This window comes from Doryrhamphus excisus, chromosome 16 (assembly GCF_030265055.1).
Source record: "Doryrhamphus excisus isolate RoL2022-K1 chromosome 16, RoL_Dexc_1.0, whole genome shotgun sequence".
Taxonomy (NCBI): domain Eukaryota; kingdom Metazoa; phylum Chordata; class Actinopteri; order Syngnathiformes; family Syngnathidae; genus Doryrhamphus; species Doryrhamphus excisus.
The window spans coordinates 14,449,674-14,467,704 of NC_080481.1; the positions used below are offsets into that span (position 1 = coordinate 14,449,674).

General features: G+C 41.1%; 1 protein-coding gene and 1 long non-coding RNA gene across 6 annotated transcripts in view; one reads left to right on the top strand and one right to left on the bottom strand.

Moving 5' to 3' along the window:
• Positions 1–18,031, bottom strand: part of LOC131104945 (synaptotagmin-2-like) — a 61,480-nt gene that overhangs the window by 38,097 nt on the left and 5,352 nt on the right. Inside the window, exon 3 of one of the 3 annotated variants that reach the window (XM_058052657.1) lies at positions 1,862–1,929. The exons of the other annotated variants lie outside the window; for them this stretch is intronic. The gene's annotated coding sequence lies outside the window, so the exon portion shown is untranslated. The remainder of the gene's footprint in view (positions 1–1,861; positions 1,930–18,031) is intronic. 3 annotated transcript variants of the gene reach the window in all.
• The window catches only part of LOC131104949 (uncharacterized), a 56,294-nt gene that overhangs the window by 31,350 nt on the left and 6,913 nt on the right, over positions 1–18,031 (top strand). The gene's annotated exons all lie outside the window — the stretch shown is intronic.

Below are 18,031 nucleotides of genomic sequence, written 5' to 3' on the forward strand. Positions count from 1 at the left end.
CCTCAACTCTAATAGTGCTGAATATTCCAACCAAGAGCAGCCTCAGGCACGAGAGTCGATCCGGTGGAAGTGGAAATGATCGATGTTAATAACAATGAGAAGGCAGAGTGGACTGCAACATGGCAGATAGCGAAAGTAGCAGTGCGGCATCCATCCATCCATTCCAGCACGGCTAATGTCCACCAGGGTTTATGAGCTTCCTGTTGCCCCCCCCTGAAGCACAGAAGCTTCCATCACTCTTGAAAATGACTCTGATTAATCAGTTGAGTGCTGGAGTGTGATGGTGATGCTGGTGACATGCACACAAAAAGCCAATCTAACAGTAAATCATGCTTGTTCACTGTGGTCTGGACCTCCATGGTCACCATGCTCACTATACTTAAGTAGTCTTCTTCATACCACAAGATGAAGTATGCTTTTCTGAGAATAAATCGGACTTACCACACCAAATAGATGTGTTCAAAAGATTACACAGATCTTAAAACAGTATGGCTCGGATTTGATTTATGGATCCTTGGCTTAGCCCTAAAATATTCCTGTGAATGGACTGTCATTGGGAGGGAGGTCATAAATAAAAATGGATGCCCATAATATTAAGAGACAGCTCAAATGTGATATACAGTAGTGTAGCTATATGACGCAGCAAATTAGGTAATTAGATTAAATCAATGCATAGAAAGGCGGCACGGCAGTCGAGTGGTTAGCGCGCGGACCTCACAGCTAGGAGACAAGGGTTCAATTCCACCCTCGGCCATCTCTGTGTGGAGTTTGCATGTTCTCCCCGTGCATGCGTGGGTGTTCCGGTACTCCGGTTTCCTCCCACATTCCAAAAACATGCTAGGTTAAAATTGGCGACTCCAAATTGTCCATAGGTATGAATGTGAGTGTGAATGGTTGTTTGTCTATATGTGCCCTGTGATTGGCTGGCTGGCGACCAGTCCAGGGTGTACCCCGCCTCTCGCCTGAAGACAGCTGGGATAGGCTCCAGCACCCCCCGCGACCCTCGTGAGGAAAAAGCGGAAGAAAATGAATGAATGAAATAACAACGTGGGCAAGTAGTTGGCGTGCAGGCCACACAGCTAGGAGACCCGAGTTCGATTCCACCCTTGGGCATCTCTGTGTGGAGTTTGCATGTTCTCCGGTTTCCTCCCACATTCCAAAAACATGCTAGGTTAATTAGCGACTCCAAATTGTCCATAGGTATGAATGTGAGTGTGAATGGTTGTTTGTCTATATGTGCCCTGTGATTGGCTGGCCACCAGTACAGGGTGTACCTCGCCTCTCGCCCGAAGACAGCTGGGATAGGCTCCAGCACCCCAATCAATGCATAGAAAGGCAGACTAGGGAAAAGGGGTCAGATTCTGTCAAGAGACACCCCTACTCCTTTCTCTCAGTGAGCCAGCCCGGCATACTCATACTCACTGGCATTGCAAATTAATCTGTTGATGTATAAATAGATTCAGAAAAAAAAACATAAAAGTTAACACACTATTTTTTATGCTACAGTGCATCGAAACGTCTCAATAAAAAAAAAAAAAAAAAAACATCCGGCGTCATCATGCTTTTAGTTGACAGTAAGGCCAGAGAGGCGAACCAGATCTCCAACAATGGATGACACTCTTTCTGGAGTAGATGGAGGCTTGTGACAATGTGCAGTCATGTGTGCCCTCGTAAAAGAGAACGGTCACAGCAATGACACTGGTCTGCTCTGATGAAGTGGAGGATATCCTCTTCCTCTTCCTCTTCGCCTCCCACTACTACTTCTCTCACACACACAACCTTTAAGGTCAAATTGTTGCACAGTGTTGTCAAAAAGAGCTGCTTTCAAACAGGAGCTACGGTGGGGGAATGGCGCACTTACAGCCAAATGTTGACTTCTGCAGGAGTGGCTGGACGTATTCACAGTGAAAATGTTGACAGTCAGAAATCCTGCAGAGAAAAGACAGTGTGAACTCACAGAGGCACACTGTTAAAACAATCAGCAAGGAGGAGATCACAGTTCATACCGCACACTGAAATATTATCACAGCAGAATCATAAACGTATATCTGATGTTTCCTGATAATGTAATCTAAATGTTAAAAAAAAAAAAATAATCCACCCGGTGATTAGAATCAACCTGTAGGATAAAATCAAAACCTACTGTCTTGACTTTAGCTCCACTTTACACCAAGACTCCGTACTACTTGATCCTGCTTTCACTATTTTGCTGACATAATTGAATTCAAACAGCTTGTTTCTATTACAGAAGGTGTAAGTGTGCCATTAATAATGATTATTATAATGATTATTGGCGGCACGGTGGTCTAGTGGTTAGCGCGCAGACCTCGCAGCTAGGAGACCAGGGTTCAATTCCACCCTCGGCCATCTAGGTTAATTAGCGACTCCAAATTGTCCATAGGTATGAATGTGAGTGTGAATGGTTGTTTGACTATATTTGCCCTGTGATTGGCTGGCTGGCGACCAGTCCAGGGTGTACCCCGCCTCACGCCCGAAGACAGCTGGGATAGGCTCCAGCACCCCCCGTGACCCTCTTGAGGAAAAGCGGTAGAAAATGAATGAATTAATTAATGTATACAGCAAGAGTGGTTAGCATGCAAGCCACAAAGCTAGGGGACCCAAGTTCGATTCCACCTTCGGCCATCTCTGTGTGGAGTTTGCATGTTCTCCCCGTGCATGCGTGGGTTTTCTACAGGTACTCCGGTTTCCTCCCACATTCCAAAAACATGCTAGGTTAAAATTGGCGACTCCAAATTGTCCATAGGTATGAATGTGAGTGTGAATGGTTGTTTGAATATATGTGCCCTGTGATTGGCTGGCGACCAGTCCAGGGTGTACCCCGCCTCACGCCCAAAGACAGCTGGGATAGGCTCCAGCACCCCCGCGACCCTCGTGAGGAAAAGCGGTAGAAAATGAATGAATGAATGAATAATGATTATTTATTTTCTGTCTGTTTTTAGGCAGACTGTGCCTCACTGAAAATATGTACAGTGTAGTAAATGGGTCATTACGTAACATATGGAGGGTTTTTCACCATGCCAAACAGGTGCATGCACACCCACAGTGCTGCGGTCCATAAGGTGCACGGTCAAACGGTTGCATCCTTATTACATATAGCGCCAACAGAAAGAATAACGTGTGCCCAATTTAGTTTGAGCATAAAGCCTCATTCATTAGCATTTCTGCAACTACAGTAAACGCAGCATCTTTCTGTATGTCATATCTTGTAGGTTAACAACATATTTTCAAAATGCCCTAAGGTTATTTACTGTGGACTTTAATGCAATTGCTAATAACTGTTTGCAGACAAGAGAAGCAATAATGCTTCATGATGCTCAGTTCTTCGGTTCCTCTGCAGAGCTTTTGGTTCTATTTTCTCCAAAGGCAAAGTCATCAATTTCATGACTCAGTGGACTTAATTGCTTTATTTTAAAATGAAATATTGTACATCTACAGGGACAGATAAGTAACATCAATTTGTACATGCCATACAAGGAATCGGCTTGTACTATTGAAAATAGTGAAAACAGTGTCAAGCTGACACGGCAAAATAAGGTATTATTCTCCTCCGACCACGGCTTTCTTTAGTTGCTGGGGTTTGTTTTTTATTCAAAAGCCAGAAAAAAACATGGCTGCAGCCATCTCGCCTCTTGATGCATTCCACCATCTGCATGGTCATTCCAAGTTACACATTTCTGCAGCAGGGTTTCCTCTGGTATCCATGTTTTCATAGTGTTTCCCATTGTTGGAGTTGCAATGCAATTTAATAAGAATGGAGGTAATTTGCTGACTTTTTGGAGATAAGCCCGGCCGTCTCATTATGCAAAGCTCGCCCACTCCGCCAAGGAAGCTTTGGGGACCTGAGTCGAACCAAAAAAGTCCCTGGAATTTGAACCAAATGAGGAACCATGAACATGGAAAAAAGCAAGGCACCAATCAGCTCCAAAAAAGCTCTGAAATCAGGAAATGTGCAAATACAGTGATTTTTCTTGTTAAAAAATTTTTGAATCTTCCAAAAAATACATTTATAAGACCATTCAATAGATAAATATTAATAGATGTTCCTATATTATTTAGCACAGGCCACACAGCTAGGAGACCTGAGTTCGATTCCACTCTTGGACATCTCTGTGTGGAGTTTGCATGTTCTCCCCGTGCATGCGTGGGTTTTCTCCGGGTACTCCAGTTTCCTCCCACATTCCAAAAAAACATGCTAGGTTAATTAGCGACTCCAAATTGTCCATAGGTATGAATGTGAGTGTGAATGGTTGTTTGTCTATATGTGCCCTGTGATTGGCTGACAACCAGTCAACAACCCTTGTGAGGATAAGCGGTATAGAAAATGGATGGATGGATACAGAAAATAAATTTATTTTATACTATGCACATTACTGATTTACGGCTACAGTACAACATACAATTGAATAAAGAAATATTTGTAATACCAGAGAAGTAATACTATTTTTTGTTCCATATTAGAGCAAAATGTATCATGATTTTTGGTGTTCTGGAGGAAAAATGAACCCGGATGCAGTACACAACAGGCAAAACTAGCAAGAAACGAACCAAAACAAACAACCAAACGGATGTACCGTATGTACAAAAACACCTTATAGCAGATTATCACAAGGCTCTGAATAAACTAAACCCACAGAGGAGACCCAGCAGGGTGGGGTTTTAGGCATTATAAGGAGCTGACTGCCAAGCAGGTGGTGCTGAAAACCAACACAAAATGAACTCATACAAAAGTAATCAAACCCTGAAACATCCAAAGCAGGCATCTAAAAAAAAAATAAATGGACAGTCCAAAATGAGTCTATTGTGTTGGAGACACGGAACAACATGAGATGGAGCCGGAAGAATTGCAGCTGCATGATAACTTCGCTGCGATCACCAGAGGTAATGGAAGGAAAAACTACACAACAATCTATTTATAGTGCATTAGTGAGATAGAGAGAAGCAGTCAGGGGCATTGTTGTTTGATATTGCGGCATCATTTCTGATAGTAGACGGTATTAAAACACGAGCAGATGAAATTACAGTAGAAAGGAAAGGTAATGATTGTGAAGGGAAATCCATCTATGGACCCGCTGATGCCGAACACAACATTCTTCTATACTAAAAAAAACAGTTCCTATGCTGGTGTGAGCTTTTTTCTATACAAAAGGTTAGTGTGAATACGAGTAGGAATACAGATTGAAGGCAGGTGTGGTTCCTGCACAGTGAAATACCCGCAGTCCTCCAGAGAAACGCTGTGAAAATGTCAGCGTGAGTTGTTTGCGCCCTGCTGAGCGTCAGCTGTGACAGCAGTTTTAAGGCTCCTTCACACTGCAGCGCTGTCAGAAATATGAGTTGTGTGTATTTCGTCTGATAGAAAGGTCAAATAAAAAGCATTATTTTATAACACCTGTTATAATTTCATAGCTGCCATGACCGGCATCAATGTTAATGAACAAGTTATGTATAAACAGCTGATTAACCTAAAAAAAACAAAAAACGTATCATCTGAGGACAAATATAAGGTCAAAAACATGTCTTGGAAGATCGTAAAATTGGCTTGCCGATATGGCCGACAGACTCTGATTTGCTGATTCTCGGATACAATCAGGTAAAATGGAATTGCTTCTTGGTTAACATAATTGGATGGTTCCCCTGCCTATTTATTTCACCAAAGGACTGAGCAATTTCCTGGAATGGAATTTAATGAACACTCTTTATACCCATTACTCATATAAATACTGTGACCATGGAGTCAAAATGAATAGTGATGAGATAAATGACAAGGTGAAACCATTCACCTTTCGTTTAGGGATGCTTCGATTTAGGTTTGATGCTGTCGATTCTGATACTGATCATCCAGGACTGAAATCAACACATTAATTGCCCATTTTTCATTTCAAGGTCATTATTTTGTATAGACAACATTATCTACCTCTAATGGTTCCTACTGTATTTTCAAAGCGGGACCTAAAGGTACATTCCCATTCCCATCTCTAAAGGGGATGTGAGCGTTGGCTGAGGGCCAAGCGCTGTCTAAAATTTAGAGGCTGATTAAATTTAATGATTCAGTTGTCACTGTTAAGCGTCTAGTCCTGAAGCAAAACAATAATATTTACAGAGTCATAGCTATGACACATTGCATCAATCATTTGGGTTCATTCATTGTGTATTGCTTATTCTGTTCTGGGACACATGTGAGCTGGAGCCAATCCCGGCTGACTTTGGGGCAAGAGGCGGGGTACACCCTGGACTGGTCTTTGGCACACTCACTTTGCAGAATTGTTGTAATTCAGCCAAAAAAATCCAAACCTACAAATTACACCTTGAACCTAATAACTGGTTTGGCCACCCTGAGCTGCAACAACTGCAATCAAGGATTAGTAATACTGGCTGGACTGGTCGCCAGCCAATCACAGTGCACATATAGACAAACAACCATTCACACTCACATTCATACCTATGGACAATTTGGAGTCGCTAATTAACCTAGCATGTTTCTGGAATGTGGGAGGAAACCGGAGTACCCGGAGAAAACCCACGCATGCACGGGGAGAACATGCAAACTCCACAAAGAGATGGCCGAGGGTGGAATTGAACCCTGGTCTCCTAGCTGTGAGGTCTGCGCGCTAACCACTCGACCGCCGTGCCGCCATACTTATTCATTCTAACTAAAAATGCTGCTGATATAGGATGTATACAAAAAGGATGCACTTTGAACACATATTTCTTTCCCTTTTCTGTGCAATAGAACACAAGAAAACAAGTTAATTTGAGCTAGCTTACAATGCTGTCATTGGTATACAACTATTTCGATTATGAAGCCCTCCAGCTTCCAGCACAAGACGTGTGCTGGAAGACACAGCCATCCCAAGAGGAGAGTACATCGTAAGTGTTATCGCTGCCGTTGTTGTCAAAATATGGCAAAATACTGCAACTACCATGCTGGAAGACACGGCCATCCCAGCCATGTTGTTGTCCCAATTAAAGCATTTTAAGGTACCTCAAATTAAACTATTTTTTTTGTGTTATAATGAACAGAAAATGGAAAGGAATATATGTTCAGAGATTATGAACGACTCCCAAAAAAAAAGTGCAGTTCCCCTTTAAATTGTTTACCCAATTATCTGTAAATCCTTCTTTCCTCCTGTCACTACAGGCCCATTAGTGTCTATACCATGGTGGCTGCTGAAATCCAATATTTAGCTGGTTAAATAAACCGCATCTTGGAGACATGCCATCCTTTTAAGTGAGACAAGCCAATTTCAATTTGAAGATCATGTTTCATAGCTTTTTGAAGGTGTTTGTCTACCGTTTTTATTGGTCATCGAGCGCTTTCATCAATCACAAAATAACATTTGAATTGCTTTGTCTTTTTTTCTGTAAAAAAAAAAACAACTTTAGGTGTCTCTTCGCACCAAAAGGATAGGGCCTCTCTATTCTTCACCAAGATTACTGTGCAGCTTCTCAGACGCCACTTGAATTACAGAGCCCCTCAGGACCCCGTGTTGTCTTTTTTCTCCCTTTTTCTGCTTCGGTCTGCGTCTGTCTCCAAGACACGTGGCTGTCCATGACAGCTTCTCCCACTCAGGCGGGGGGGAAAGGGGAGGTTCGTAAAGGACTATTGCTGTTTCTCAGGTTTTCTGCATTTTTTTTTTTTTTTTTGAGCATTGCATACCAACACCGGCGGATGTGCAAATGTGAGCAGCGGAGCTTTCCGTGCAGGAGTGATGTGGCCCAAATTTAATCTCTCTATTGTGACGATGACGGGTTAGAGGGGGAAGAAAAAAGGGCCGCGCCTGCTGAAATCCCAGTGGCAGTGCTGCAATGCAGGGGTTTAACATAGAGCCAGGAGGCAGGCAAAACCATTTAAGGAGCTCTCTGACAACGCACACATTTCATAGAAGCACACAAAGATAGACACACACACACATAGAGTACATTACATCCACACATGTTACAAAAGCCCATTTAGACAGAAATGGCTGTTTAAAGTAACTACTGGGTCAAGTGTGATATCATACTGCTCATGTAGGCTGGAGATTTGCAACCTAATGAGGGCCATCTAACCAACCCACACATCTATTAAGGATAAAAAAAAAAAAAAAAAGGTAAACAAAGGCACGGAAGTGAGAAATATTGTGCATAGTGTCTGGTACATGCGCTAAAGAGCATAATGGTGCTTGCCAACATGACAGATTGTTGACTGTGGGAGACAACGACTGCGGTCAGCACAACCCAGCAATTGATGACACTTCTTTTATACGTTGATACACGCAGTACTGACACGAGAGATTAACAGCTTTAAAGAGTCTTGACTTGTGCACACAGAGTAGTCACTATGTTTGTATTGGGTGTGAACAGCAATTATCTAACTAGTCAAATTTCCATGATAGTGTTTCATCCAGTTTGAAGGATACATTTAAAAATGTGATTATTGACTAAACGGTCACGCAACAGTCCACACATCATGTCGCCTCCATGACTAGGGTGACCAGAGTTTGATCACCGTAAACTCAGACACTCAGATACTGAAACGATACTCGAAGTTGATTCAAAGATGCTGTGTAATTTCATTCTATTTAAAGTATTCCCCTCTTATTGATAATAAATTGTTATATTACAAAATACTAGGGCTGCATGGTGTTCGAGTGGTTTGCACGCAGACCTCACAGCTAGGAGACTTGAGTTCGATTCCACCCTCGGCCATCTCTGTGTGGAGTTTGCATGTTCTCCCGGTGCATGTGTGGGTTTTCTCCGGGTACTCCGGTTTCCTCCCACATTCCAAAAACATGCTAGGTTAATTAGCGACTCCAAATTGTCCATAGGTATGAATGTGAGTGTGAATGGTTGTTTGTCTAGACAGCTGGGATAGGCTCCAGCACCCGCCTTGACCCTCGTGAGGATAAGCGGTAGAAAATTAATTAATGAATTACAAAATAGTATCGAAACCAAAGACAAACATTCCAAAGGAATAACATTATAAAAAATAGAATAACTAAGGAACCTGATTTCTGATGTCATCTTCGTTATACAGTTCATATTTACTTTGCCGACCAAATGCCGTTAGCTGTCGGGACCCAGTTGGGAAAACTGAAAAGGATGGTTGTGTTTCAGGTGTGTATACTCTACAAGTTGGCCGTGTTACCCGAATTATTACGGCAGTGAAATCAACATGGACACCACCTTCATGTTTTGCTATGAGTTATTTCTTGTCTTCAGTAGTTGCGGGTTAATTTGGAGCACTGGTCAACAGTAAATGTAACGCTATAATTGTCAAACTATCAAATGTGTTTTGTGGTAAAATGTTTGGATTTACATGTAATAGAAAACCTGAGCCGGTTAGAGTTTTTGTTTTGGTTTGAGTCAGACCTTGTGGGACAGATCAATGATACTAATCAAGGTTCTACTGTGTTGCCTTAAGTGAACTTGCATGAAATGACATTGCAAGACTGGATTAAAAGATAAGACTTAATTATTGTTAGTGTGTTAGATATATTCATGAATGCTACAAGACTGATTGTCATTGATAAATCATATTCATGACAGTTCATAAAAAGCATGGAAAGAATCACTTTGCTCAGGGTGATGTTGTCATTTTCATTGACAACCTGCGAACGTCATCATTTAACCTTTTAGGACATGTTTTTGTCTTTAGAAATGTGTCTTGTGTCATTTATAAGGCAGTCACTGTTGGTCTAGTGGTTGACTCAGGTAGTATCGGTTCAGGTCCTAATCAATGATGGTTTGACTGGTAACCAGTCAAGAGTGCAGTCCCCATTCAGGTGGACTTGTACATGTCTTCATCCACTGTATACATGCGTCCATATGAAGCATCTTTTTGGATCATTTTGGACCAAGACCTTTAGGAAAATACACTTGTGGTCTGATGAGACTAAGGTTGAATTTTACACCACCACATCTCAGAAAACGAACATCATACCAATAGTAAAATACGGTGGAGGTAGTGTGATGGTCTATTTTGTTGCTGCTTCAGGACCTAGAAGATTTGCTGTGATAAATTGAACAATGAATTCTGTTGTCTACCAAAAAAAATCCAGAAGGAGAATGTCAGGATGTCATCTGTTTGTGACTTCAAACTGAAACCAATTTGGGTTCTGCAGCAGGACAACGATCCAAAACACACCAGCTAGTCCACCTCTGAATGGCTAAAGACAAACAAAACAAAGACTTGGGAGTGGTCCTGACCTGAATCCTTTTGAGATGCTGTGGCATGATCTTATCAAGGTGGTTTGTGCTCGAACCCTCCGCCCCCAGTTTTGGCTGAATTACAACAATTCTGCAAAGATGAGTGTGCCAAAGACCAGTCCAGGGTGTACCTCGCCTCTCACCCAAAGACAGCTGGAATAGGCTCCAGCACCCCCTGCGACCCTCGTGAGGAAAAAGTGTAGAAAATGAATGAATGAGTGTGCCACAATTCTTCCACAGGGCTGTAAGAAACTCATTGCAAGTTATTACTAATACTTGATTGCAGTTGTTAGGTTTAAGGTGTAATTTGTAGGTTTGGATTTTTTTTTTTTTTTCAGCCTTAAAAGTGCTCCATTAGAACTTGAGAAAGACGGGGGGTGTTCTTTTTGCACCATGCGGTCAATGGTATTGTAGGACAAATGACAGCGAAGCCGCAAGTGGCGAGCAGAAAGGCGACTCACGGGGATCGTTCCCCTTCACATTGTCAGACGAATCCATCACAAAACCCAAACAATGAAAAAAAAAACACGGTGCCACGAGTCCAACACCGACTTGAGAATAGCAGCTAAGCTCTCATGATGAGTTATACTTGTATTATACTCGCATTAAAAAAAACCGACTCTTGTTGCTGTGTAATTTTGTCAGTCTCAGTGCATTAATAGCTTTCTGTCTGGCACACTGCATGGGTTACAACATGCTGAATTTAATTACAAATAACGCTAGCTTTAATAGGCCAACTGCTGGTTATTTAATTCCCACCATGACTCTCACAAGCTTTGTAGCTGACAAATGTGCTTTGTACTGCTAAGTCAAGTCGTGATGTTACCTTTTGAAAATAATGAAAATAAGATTCTATCTATAGCAGAATGATCTGACCTATATGTTGTGATATTTAACTCGTGTCTTCTGTAAAGTAGACAAAGATGCGTTTTCAATTAAGCACACATTATGGCTTAAAATAGGAAATAACCTTTGAAGCATACTAGCAAAGGGAAGAGGACAGAAAGGTAGGCAGGTATTTCAACACACATCCATGATTAAAATCCAAACACACACTAATATTGATGACTGAGTTTATGATTTTAGCTAAAAAATGATGCTGTCTAACTAATATTTATGATCAACTGTAGCAGTGCTGTAGATTTAATGCAGCAAGTAATGAATGAAGCAATATTTCTGTGACAAGATGAAGAGACTGTGCTTTAAAGAACGCTCCCGGACTTACACACTCGTGTATTATCACTTACTCTCAACCTGAGAGCGCCATCGCCAATCAATGAAGCGAAGCCTAGCGAAGATGGGATCGATCAATAACTTTTGGAAACACAACAGTGTGTGTACACAAAACGCGACACTGCAAAATGCCGCATTTGTTTTATTAATGGAAAAGAACGAAATCTCATTTGTTCTCAGGCTGAAAGGTGAGATGGGATTACCGTGATAAACAAAGTAATTTAGGGGACAATTTATTAATCAATGACTCAATGATTATAATCGATTAATCAATTATTCAGCAATTATTGTGGTATTAAATTATTCTTTTCATTCATTAGTTTTCTATTGCTTATCCTCATGAGAGTTGTGGGCATGCTGGAGCCTATCCCAGCTGTTTTCAAGCGAGAGGCGGGGTACACCCTGGACTGGTGGCCAGCCAATCACAGGGCACATATAAACAAAAAATGTTGTCATCTGAAAAATAGGTAACCTGAATGTCCTTTCATTTTTCATTTTCTACGGCTTATCCTCATGAGGGTTGCGGGGGTGCTGGAGCCTATCCCAGCTGTTTTCGGGCGAGAGGCACATATAGACAAAAAATGTTGTCATCCGAAAAATATGTAACCTGAATGTCCTATCATTTTCTACCGCTTATCCTCATGAGGGTTGCGGGTATGCTGGAGCCTATCCCAGATGTTTTCGGGTGAGAGGCACATATAGACAAAAAATTTTGTCATCCGAAAAATAGGTAACCTGAATGTCCTTTTATTTTTCATTTTATACCGCTTATCCTCACGAGGGTCGCATGGGGTGCTGGAGCCTATCCCAGCTGTTTTCAGACGAGAGGCGGGGTACACCCTGGACTGGTGGCCAGCCAATCACAGGGCACATATATGTAGACAAACAACCATTCACACTCACATTCATACCTATGGACAATTTGGAGTCGCTAATTAACCTAGCATGTTTTTGGAATGTGGGAGGAAACCAGAGGAGAAATTATTAATTTTTTTATTTTAAAATGTCAATATCCTCAGATTTCAGCCTCTTAAATGTGAAAGTCATCCATGCAAGCAAGCCTATTTGTTGTTACGCTGTCACGTTGTTTTCTCCTGTTTATTCACTTTGTTTGACTCTGCCTTCTACCCACCTGTGGTTTGTTTTTGGGTTTTTTTCAGAAGCCCTCGCACCTGCTGGAGGCAGGACATGTGGGGGCACCTGAAGCTTGATTAGCTCTTAGCTGATGGACCACAGCTGGGAGACACTAATTTATACGTTACACCTTGTACCGTTTTGGACAAACACGTTTTTTTTCCCCTCTCGCCTGTTTATCTTTAAATCTTTACTATGGACACAACCTAAAGTCTGGTAATAAGAGAACACAACAAAGCAATGATAATGTCCAATAATGACACCTGAGTTTACAAGCAAGCCCCGGACCAAATATCACAACAATCGATCCAAACCTCTCACTAAACAATCAAACCATATGTGAATCTAAAAAAGTCATACAATCATGTCTCCATAACTTCCAAACTGAATTGTTGTTGTTTTTTTGTGGAGTAAACAAAATTACGGAGGCGCTACAATCCACCTCCACACCACCAAACTGCCTCAAATGTACACAGAGGGAACATTTCGCTTATAAAATCCTGCGTTGCAAGTATTATGAGGAAAAACAACTGCAGTACCCAGTGGTGTACTTCATCTAACGGACTCAGACATTTACTCATTTCATTTGGTGTCAGCAGAAAAAAACAAACAACAAGTTATGCTATCTTTTGTTATCATTTGGAACGCCGCCGAACAATACATTGTTGATTGACTGCCATAAGCTTATTCTCCAACGGGCTTTCACCAAGTAATGAATCATGTGACATTTTCTACAGTCAAGTATTCTCAGTTATTAAAGAGGAGAAAAGCCACCCTGGCTATGCAGCAGTACATCACTGGATAGCTCACTGCTATATTTGCTGGGTTAGACCTTAAATCAATCAGTTCTTAAATCAATAATGGCATTGTACTGAAAAAACATTGAACAACAAATTGAAGAAACAAGGTTGGTCTAATAATAAACAATGGGGTGGCCGCGGCCACCCCTGGCCACCACGTAGCTCCGCCACTGCAGCAAAACACTAAAAATAGGCATATTTCAGACACAGTGTGACATGGTGATTAATCATGATTTGAATTTGAAAACCGTGATTAATTTGATTAAAAATGTAATTATTTGACCAACCTAATTTTATATAATTGGAAAAAAGTAAGTGTCCCAGTACCCAGTGTAGTATTACCGGATGTTACTGTTAAAAAAACAACAACTCATAAATCATTGAAATATTGAGCATCGACATCAGGGGTCTCAAACTCAATTTACCTGGGGGCCACCGGAGCTAGATTCTGGGTGAAGCCGGACCGCATCAGGTTTTCAAAAAAAAAAAACGCATTTAATAAAAAAACTGGGGAAAAAAATCAATAAAAAAAACTATCTTCAATGCTTTTGCTTCTGCTATACCCTACACTTTTTCAGTACTTTGGTTCCGGTTTTCCACACCAAAATATCTGATAAAACATTAAACTGTTCTCAAATATCTTCATTTTTATTTTTCTATACACAAAATAAGATAAAAAAATAAACAAATTAAGAATAAAGACAATAAGCAAATAAGAAAAACGTAAGAAACCACATACAGTTGGTAGAGAAATGTTTTTTTTTTCAGATTCAAATGTACAGTTATTTAACCTTTCAAATGAACATTAATGAAACTTAATAATTTGACCCAATTAGCAAGTTAGCATCGTACTCAGTTCCATCTGGGAGCAGCGTCGTAACTTTAACAACATGTTTGATGAGATGCTTTATCTTGACGTGTATTTTCCGTTTTATTCCAAATCACTTCCTGCATTTATTTGTACCCAGCGTCATACGCCTTTAGCTTAATTGCTAATCCAAAGCAAAACAGGACGAGGTAACAGGGTAGGGTAACAGTATGGGCGGGGCAAAATCATGTTAATTGTGTCCGGTGTGCACACAGCTTGTCATTTCAACATTAAACTTTGGTATCAAGGTGGGGGCCTCAAACTATAGCGTCTCGCGGGCCGCATTTGGCCCGCGGGCCGCAAGTTTGAGACCCCTGATCTACATAATGGGATGTAAGGATGCTTTTTTTTCCCTTTCATATTTGGGTTCTTTGTGTTCTCTGATGTTCAAGTTTTAACCTCCTCTAGAGACAAAATGTTCCATATTCAGCCTTCAATAATGCAACACCTTCAATCTCAGGCTAAAGGCCAGTTAGCTGACATCCGAATAATCGCTGACAGAGCCATGGATTCACAGTTTTCACAGAACATCGGTTGGAATATGTGCAGACGATTCAGTTGACTAAAATTGTTTTGTGTTTAAAGTTTAAATCATCATGGTAATGATTTAATCAAAACGGAGTAATCAGTGGTAGATAAATACATGCAATGTCTTATTATGAGATCTCTTGTTGCGTCCTGGTGAGACTTCTAGTATGTCCAAAAAAAAAAACACAAGCAGTTGTCAGTTTATTTTCCTTGCTAAGCACAATATTATCACGGCTTCTTCAGTCATCCGTAAGAGGCAAGCTGATTGTTTGCTGCGCTTATTTTATTTTTTATTTTTTGCCAAGTGTGGGGAAGGGAATTGGACTGCAATCTCTTAATATGCTGGCATGTTTAGTGACGAATAACACCCTACCAAGCACTTTGTGTGATTAAATACATAAGGTGATGTGCACTGAGGGAATCGTATTCGGAAATAGTCTTCCATTGTTAAGACTATGGCTTGAATGGGTTGTAAAATGTGTTAGCAGAAAGATGAAAAATGTTGTCATCTGAAAAATAGGAAACCTGAATGTAATTTTTCATTTTCTACCGCTTATCGTCACGAGAGTCATAGGCGTGCTGGAGCCTATCCCAGCTGTCTTCAAACGAGAGGCGGTGTACACCCCGGACTGGTCGCCAGCCAATCACAGGGCACATATAGACAAACAACCATTCACACTCACATTCATACCTATGGACAATTTGGAGTCGCTAATTAACCTAGCATGTTTTTCGAATGTGGGAGGAAACCGGAGTACCCGGAGAAAACCCACGCATGCACGGGGAGAACATTCAAACTCAACACAGAGATGGCCAAGGGTGGAATTGAACCCGGGTCTCCTAGCTGTGAGGCCTGTCTGCTAACCACTCGCCCTATAAATACCTCCGTTCTCATTTTAGAAGTGTTATTGAAATCTGTGCAGCTGTGAAGAAAATATGTTTTTTTTTTTACATGATTGATAAATGTAGTGGGGTTAGTGCACAGGCCACACACCTAGGAGACCTCGGTTCGATTCCCCGCTCTGGGTTTTTTTTTTCCGGGTACTCCGGTTTTCCTCCCACATTCCAAAAACATGCTAGGTTAATTAGCGACTCCAAATTGTCCATAGGTATGAATGTGAGTGTGAATGGTTGTTTGTCTATATGTGCCTTGTGATTGGCTGGCGACCACTCCAAGGTGTACCCCGCCTCTCACCCGAAGACAGTTGGGAGTCGCCAATTAACCTAGCATGTTTTTGGAATGTGAGAGGAAACCCCATGCATGGGGAGAACATGCAAATTCCACACAGAGATGCCCGAGGGGGGAATCGAACCCAGGTCGCTAACCACTCGACCACCATGCAGCCCCTGAATGTCCTGAACACGAATAATTTGAGATACCTGATTGTTGAAAGAAGCCTTAGAAACAGAGGAAATAGTATTACAAAAAAGTGTAAATTTTGCAAAACAATGACATTTTTGGAATGGGGAAAATGGTCCGTTTAAAATCCATGAATAAGATAAGATAAGATATGCCTTTATTCGTCCCTCAGTGGGGAAATTTGCAATGAGTGGAAAGGTTTCATGCTGGAATGTTTGGAATCAGTTGAGAAATGTGTGAATGGTGGACTTTTGAAAAATGTGCCTTTCATTTTCAATGGGAATGTTTTTCAATAGGAAATCTGATGCTATGCTAGAAAAACGAAGCCGGAATTAGAGAACAAAAAAAAAAATAATAAGGATATTAACAACAGATCAAAGGACCTAGTTAGAATTTTTCTTTTGTTTTCACACAATAATTATAGTTTTACATGGAGAAAACCATGCAAAATAATAATAATCCAAGGTTTGATTGTATTATAACGTGACAAATGCATAGCATTCTGTAGTTCTTCTGTTGTTCAACTCAAACAAAAGAACTACAAAATGCGATGCGATAACAAAAAAATTACTTCAACGTGTGCAAGATTGCAGCACTTTATCAACTCCTGATGTACTGCGCTCGTCTTTCACTTTCTGTCCTTCAGTTTCTTTCAAAGCGCTAAGGCGATGGAGTGCATAACGGTAAAAGCACTGATGCATTTTCTTTTGTATAGGCTGCGTCCTTCACCTGCACGCTGGCCTCAAAATATTCAAAGGGAAAAGAAGCATCCTTCATGCTAAGCACCTACTCGCACACATCTCTCTCCTCTCACTGCCTGATATCAGCATTCACAGACTTCCACTAATGAAAAACATTAGTCCTTGCAGACGTTTGATTTAAGATCAAATAAAAGCCACATAGATCACAGATGCTTGCGGCTTTCCGGCAAACAACATGAACAAATACGAGCATGAGCATCTTAAACTAATTTTAAAGCACAGTAGGCTGGGATACGCTCATAAACAAAAATAACATAAAAGATGAAAAAAAGATATGATGTAACATGTTTTGCTCCCATTTTTCATTAATTGAAGTACGGCTCTGAACAAATGATTCACCTTGGACATAAGGACACCAAGAAGTGGTTGACAACCTTTTATCCTCACCATCGCGCTACACATCTTCTTCAAATTGAGTTGATAATGTCGGTGATTGTGGCCTGTGGAATATTGTTCCACTTCTCTCACTTATGGCAAGACACTCGAGTGGAAATGGAACATGTTCTACTTGATTATCCAAAAAAAAAAAAAACATTCCAGCCTGCCTGATAAATGTCTTGCCTGGTGAACTGGAATGTTTTCAACTTCCAGGAATTCTGTACTGATAATCCATACAATGTGGAGCTTGTGGAGATTTATTACAAGATAACATGCCTGAGGACTAATTGTATCTTTATACATTCATAAAGGTATCACCTAAATATTTCAGCTAAAATTGAATGAGATGTATACAAAACTGTGGTGAGACCAGCAATGTTGAGGAAAACACAGAAAGTAGAGCTGGAGGTAGCAGAAATGAAGATGCTGAGGTTCAGATTGGGAGTGACCAGGATGGATAGGATCAGGAACGAGTACATCAGAGGCACATTACATGTTAGAGGCCTTGGAGATAAAGTCAGAGAGGCCAGACTGAGATGGTTGGGACATGTCCAGAGGAGAGATAGTGAATATATTGGTAGAAGGATGCTTTATTTAGAGCTACCAGGTAAGAGGTGTAGAGGAAGACCAAAGAGGAGGTTTATGGATGTAGTCAATGAGGACATGAGGGAAGTTGGTGTGAGAGAGACAGGGTTGGATGGAAGAGATTGAATTGCTGTGGCGACCCCTTAGGAAAAGACAGGAAGCAAAACTGGAGGTAGCA